General features: G+C 35.2%; 1 long non-coding RNA gene and 1 other non-coding gene across 5 annotated transcripts; one reads left to right on the top strand and one right to left on the bottom strand.

Moving 5' to 3' along the window:
• Positions 1 to 264: 264 nt before the first annotated feature.
• On the bottom strand, positions 265 to 3754 carry LOC141626595 (uncharacterized). Of its 4 annotated transcripts, none has more exons than XR_012536180.1 (6): positions 3560 to 3754; positions 3145 to 3231; positions 2657 to 2730; positions 2407 to 2565; positions 1114 to 1183; positions 706 to 915 (listed from the first exon to the last, which is right to left on the bottom strand). It is a non-coding gene; the product is annotated as an uncharacterized LOC141626595 (long non-coding RNA). The 4 variants fall into 4 exon arrangements; XR_012536179.1 differs by having other exon boundaries at positions 2407 to 2510; positions 3560 to 3748; XR_012536181.1 differs by lacking the exon at positions 1114 to 1183 and having other exon boundaries at positions 265 to 915; positions 2407 to 2510; positions 3560 to 3744.
• Positions 3755 to 5618: 1864 nt separating this feature from the next.
• Positions 5619 to 5725, top strand: LOC141636675 (small nucleolar RNA R71). Its single transcript, XR_012541273.1, has one exon. It is a non-coding gene; the product is annotated as a small nucleolar RNA R71 (small nucleolar RNA).
• Positions 5726 to 6437: the final 712 nt, after the last annotated feature.

The raw sequence follows: 6437 nt of genomic DNA, 5'->3' as shown, positions 1-6437 counted from the left end.
ATAATCATAAAAACATGGAAAAATTATTTTCATTAACTTTTCAATTTTAGATCTGAAAAAGATAATAAAAAGCAACATTAGACGTTTTTCCTAAGTCATAGATTATGTTTTATTAATTTTCCACTAATAATGTCACTATTTATGCTATTTTTCTTCAAAAATCCATAAATCATGCAAAAAGACTTCTTTATAGCCAATTATTTTACACACATTATAAAGGTCTTATGCATGCAAACATTAATTAAAGAGATGGAAAAATCTATATCTCACCATGTGATTTTCGGATTTATGGGCACAAGTGAGTTGGTGAACTCACTTGTTCTTGAGCTCTCCAAATGGAAGAACAAGGACTCAAAGGTAGAATCCTTCCCAAAAGCATATACCCAAGGAATACATCTTAATAAACCAATACTATTTAGATCTAGTAATAATATTAGTTTCACCATAAAAATGACACAAAATAAATTGTATTTTGGCTCTTGAAAATTTCGGTCAAGAGGTGATGTTTTTGTGAGATTTTATTTCTCTAGAATTATCATAAATTGTAGAGAGTTTTGGAGGATTTTCTTACACTAGAAAAAGATGGGAAGAATGAATAATTAAAATTAAAGAGAAGTGCTCTCCTCTCTTTCTTGTGGGAGGCCGAAAAAGAGAGCATTGGGTAGTATGCCCAATGCCTTTTGTTTTTGCTTCTTCTCAAAAAGCTTAGGCTTGCAAGGCTAGATCTTAGATATCATGATTGTGTTTTCCACTCAAGATAAAAACACAATATATATCTTACACTACCTCCTCATTTTCGGTTTTTAAGCATAAAATGGAGAACCCATTTTATTTTGTAATTTGTCAAATTTGTCACATGTAACATGTTACATGACATGTCACAATCACCTTGTCGTCCGCACATCACCTACTTACCTGCAACAACAAACATCCAGCATAGCAGCATAATGTCACTAACATTTACACTCCAACAACATAACCTATTAAAAACTAGGGAAAACACATCAGCAAATATACTTATCTGTGACAGATTCAACTTCTAACTCTTTGAAAAGATAGCTTTAACAGTAAAAAAAAAAAAAAAAAAAAAAAAAAAAAAAAAAAACCACCTACCTCTTGAGTTCGTCATTTATAAAATTTGATTGCAAGGACCAAAATTTAACTTGGTATATATGGTGCTTTCCTAAAATTTAAAACATCCCAGATTAAGGTTCCTTCATTAATAGAAGATTTAATCATTGATCAAGATTTGTACAATCTACAAGAATAAATATAAAGATTATAGTAGGTCACATTTTGAGTAGATCACCACTAAAGAACATAAGACCTCAATGAATAAAAACTTTACATTTCCAGCAACATAAACATAATGACTTACTGTAACACTATCAATTTCCTCCATTCTAATTTTATTGTCCCCTATAAAATAACCGAGATTTACAGAGTATAAGACATCCAGAGAACAAGGATATAACTTAATTCATATAAAATCTATGACAAAATAAGTAGAGCATAGGTAAATTTCAAAATAAAAGAAACCGGCGTCAATGCCTCAACTACACAAAGAAACTCTGATCCTAACTCAATTAAAAGGGAGAAAATCGAATTTGAGACGACCATATAAAATAACAAAGAAATTATGGTTAGTATTCATTTTTGCATGTATGAAAAGGCAAAACAAGAAATTAAGCACAACTTCAAAAATGTGAAACTCACATAAAGGCGGACGGATCTAAATGATGAACGACTGATGGAATGGACATCAAAAATACATTAATTTCCAGTTAAAAGGAGAAGGACTTTCATTGCTCTACCTTGAGAAAAGGTAGAGGTTAGACATTTCAAAGTTCACACTCATGGATAGACAAAATAACTTGGTTCAAAAATGACTAACTATTCATAGTTTGGAAACATTTAAAATATGCCTCAATAATCTGAAATATACTTATATTATTGCATGCAGTCTTCATTGATGAGGTACAGTTACATTTCTCGTCAAAGATCTGACCTCGTTCTTAGTTGAACAAATTAACTATTTCACCCAAGCTTGAATCAATCAGAAACATAAGTTAGATGAAGCATTAGACAAAATACAAGTATAGTTTTCCAATAGCCTTATTAGAGTCAATAATTACATTGGACGTACTACTTAGGTGATGAATCTCATTATCTCAATATAAGGGGAAAGTGAAGATCCTAAATGGTGGGAGGCGAGGTGATGTAACGAATTTTTACCTTCATATGAAGGTAATGATTCATCTCAGGGGAGCTGGGGAACTATTCCACTCTTTTAGAATTATCTATTACTCATAGCATCAAAATAGACCAAGGTCTGCATCACCTCGCTAAAGACATACAACATAGCATCTATATACATAATTTGAGGACAAAAGAAGAAAGGTTTACCATTTGCCCTGATTCTGCTAACTTGCTGTAATCTTCAGAATGTTTTTAGACTGTTCAACATAAGCTGCATTCATCTCAGTACCCAAAAGCACCCAAAATCACAGCTGCAAGAACATTTTTATAGTAGAATCAACCCCCGACCAAAGAACCGATTGTGAGCTGGGTCCATGTGGAAGTTAGTCAAAACTTCCCAGAAAGTTAAAAAGCACAATACGTAGCTATATGCTGTACGAGTAGCAGTTTAACTCACCAAGGCAGTGACATCCATATCCAGACTTTGTTTCTTTAATGCCTTGCCCGCCTGTTCCACATGTCTTTGCCAATCTATACATTAGAAAAAAAATTGAAAAGTTGCAACAAATAGCCATCCGAATAAAAAGTTCTAAATCCTCCCACTGGAATGGATCGTGTTTAACAGCAACACGAGTTTGCAAATTTCTCAAAGTTAAATAATACCTCATCATCAACTTAACAGGTTACAGACTGTTGTACATGATTTCTAGTTTTCCTAGTTACTAGCCTAGCTATGCTTTCAGCCAAGCATTCCAACTTCTGAAATCCCAAATGATCATATTATAACCACTAGCAGTAACTAAACAACAGTACAAACTCTATGGAATGGTGTATTTATGAATGCATAGAACTTGAGATTGTAATCAATATCTCTTACCAGAGATTCATGAACATGGAATCAATTGAATGTATTAGCAAACAGGAAATCAAAATTTGACGAAGTACCTGAAAGGCAGCCAGAATTTCACTTGGCTTGCGGAGATCAAGATACGCCGAACACACCGTCAGACTCTCAGCTAGCAGATCCCAGCCCTGTGGAGTGAAAAGGGGTTATCAGCAATGGCGATTGTAGAAACAACACGAAAATTAACAATTTCCAACATCTTAAGCACTTAATTATAGCAAGAATCATCAACACCGATTCTATACAAAATCTCTAATTCAATTAGAAACCATAATTCATAAAAATATACTGTAATTTTCAGTCGAAATTTGTGGGTGAAAGTTGCCCAATTAAATTTAGCATAAAAATTAGATAAAATCTGAATTAAATAATGCTAATTCATCTTGATAAATAAATGACAATCAAAACCAAGAAATTTCACTTTTCCAAGAGAGATGATGATAAAGGTGTACTTACGAATGGCTATAGAGGAGTGAACTTGAATACTGATTTGCGAGCCCTTATTGGTGAACGCTGACGGCGGTAGTGGGGATGGCGGTGGCGGTGAATCTGAGGGGGCGTTTGGTTGGGGGTATGGAATGAATTGGAATGGATATCACTGATTCAAATCAGTGTTTGGTTGACCACTTTTGAAATGGATTTAAAACCTAAGGGTTTCTCAATCCATCTCAGGAGGTGTTTGGTTCGCGCGTGTGTATGGGTTTGGAATCAGCAATTGTAGTATGGGTTTGTAACTTGATTCCTCATACCATGTGTTTGTTTCAATTTCGGGTGGAATGAGATCGAACTTCATCAAAGTTAAAAAATCTAAAATACAACATTAAAAATAATTATTTTTGATACTAAAATATCATGAAAATGAAGAGTTAATCAAATAAATTTTAAAAAAAATTCATTTAAAATGTTCTATTTAAGTTTTTTTCATTTTTTTTTTGTTATATTACTTAATATCCATGGGTATCAATCTCATACCCACCTCCCTCATTGGGTATGAGAAACCCATACCTCATGGGTTTGAGGTATGGGTATGAAACCCCTATTTTTGCCAAACAAATACTTGGTATGAGTTTGGCTCATTCCAAACTATACCTCATACCTTTAGGAGTTGAACCAAACACCCCCTCAATCCCTTGGAATCTCATACTCTACTCCCCCCAAGTTTCTAAATCCAATCGCCCTAGATACAAAATTAAGAAAGAAAAAAAAAACAAATTGTTGTTGTTTTACTCTACGTAAGTCTTCATCTTCTACTTTCATAATATTTTTTTTTGCTTTTATAAAAAATTTGCTTGTCGTTGCAATAATACATGTGTCTATTGCTTTAAACAATATTTACGGGTTGTATGACGACTCGTATGACAATTGCCTTAAAAAATTGTGTTGTTGTATAAGTAATATTGAAATATGCACATGATTGAATTATTTTCGCAGGATTGAATAGTAGAGTTCATTGTTTATGACCAGTTACATTCCGTCTGTTGATTGAATTACAATCCATTACAAAATTGAACCAAACAAGTGTTAAAAGCTATAGGGTTATAACTCCATTCCACCCTGCATTTTCATCCCAATCCATTTCATTCCCACACTTTGAACCAAACAGCCCCTGAAAGAGAGAAAAGAGAAAGTAGAGAGAAAGAGATGTGTGCGCTTAATTAATTGGAGCGGTTTGTTCAATAGGATAGACGGAAAGTAGAGGGTTTTTAAATTAAAAATGATTATTATATTACTAAGATGAATATTGTGGGAAAAAATAGGTCGACGCCTATAAAAGCGTCGACCATAAAGCGTCGGAAAGCTAAGGGCATTGTAGTAGTTTGATGTATTTTCAGCCGCCATTTGAGCAACTTGGGTATCCAACATCTTATTGTGAGCCATGAGTTCGAAGATTTAAGTCGTTTGCTTTTGTTGCATCATCAAAGTTTGTTGCAATAGAGCCTTTAACTCGGCCATCTCAATATTAGGAGCTTGAGGAGGAGGTTGCATTGATGGAAAACCTCCTTGATTTGGCCTTTGATAACCTCCTTGTGGTTGGTTACCACGATTTGAAGGAATAATATAAGGATTTTGTTGAGGAGCTTGAACATAGGCATTCTGACTCCTTTCAGGGAAGAAGTTAGAATATGGAGTACCTTGTTTGAAAGACTGGAAGGCATGGACTTACTCAATAGTACTCATACATTTAGACGCAGTGTGGCCATCTATCCCACATCTCTCGCAGGACACTTCTTGTTGAACCATGTGAACCATCTCTTGCTTACCCAAAAACTGGGTAGTCTTCAATTCGGCTATTTGTGCCGTTGGAGCCTCCAATTGTGCTGCAATAGTATTATCTGACCTACTTCCTCTGGGGTTACCATACTCAACTGTGTGAGTAGCTATATGATCAAGTAACTTCCAAGCATTACCGTCAGTAGTTTTATCTTGGAATCTCCCATTAGCAGCTGAATCAAATAAGGCTCTATGATCATCATACAACCCGTTGTAAAACTGGTTGCAAAGAAACCACATCTCAAATCCATGGTGAGGGACGGACCGCACGAGACGTTTGAACCATATCCAAGCTTCATTAAAATCCTCAGTAGGACCTTGTTTAAAACTTGTAATCTGACTTCTAAGAGCATTGGTTTTCTGTGGTGGAAAATACCTCTTGTAGAATGCAAGAGCTAATGAAGTCCGGTTGGTAATTGCGTCGGTCTCCGTGTCTAAGTCCCTTAACCACTCAGTTGCATCATCTCTCAAAGAGAAAGGGAATAAAGTTTGCTTGACCTGATCTTGAGACACCCTAACTGTCAAAGGAACAGAACATCAATAAGTAACAAATTTCTCCATATGCTTTGCGGGGTCCTCTCCAACTTTTCCTCCAAATAAATTCCTCTCTATTAGGCTTATGTATGAAGGCTTGATCTCAAAAGTTCCCTTATCAGTGGTAGGGAGCTTGAAGCCTTTAGGAATAGAATCAACCGTGGGTTCGAAATGACTTGCCAATGTCGGCATCTTTGATGTTGTAGAAACCACAGGCGCAGAAATAAGAGTACCCTCTTCAAAGGACGAATTTTCTGCAAAAGTATATCGCTCGTAGTCAAGTGTACTCAAGTCTTCTACCTGACTTACTTCTCTTTGAAATTTTCGTCTGTAGCGAAAAGTCTTTTCTAGCTCAGGATCAAAAGGTATAATCTCTAACCTGTTAGACCTGGGCATACACGAAAACAACAAGAAAAGGTAAAACTGTCTCAAGGAACTGAAGTTCCCTGAAACAAAGACAAATTAAATTAAAAACAAACAGAAAATTGTTGTCTCCCCGGCAACGGCGCCAAATTTGATAAGGTTAATT

The sequence above is a fragment of the Silene latifolia genome, chromosome Y (genome assembly GCF_048544455.1).
Source record: "Silene latifolia isolate original U9 population chromosome Y, ASM4854445v1, whole genome shotgun sequence".
Lineage (NCBI taxonomy): Eukaryota > Viridiplantae > Streptophyta > Magnoliopsida > Caryophyllales > Caryophyllaceae > Silene > Silene latifolia.
This window is presented reverse-complemented; position numbering and strand designations above follow the sequence as displayed.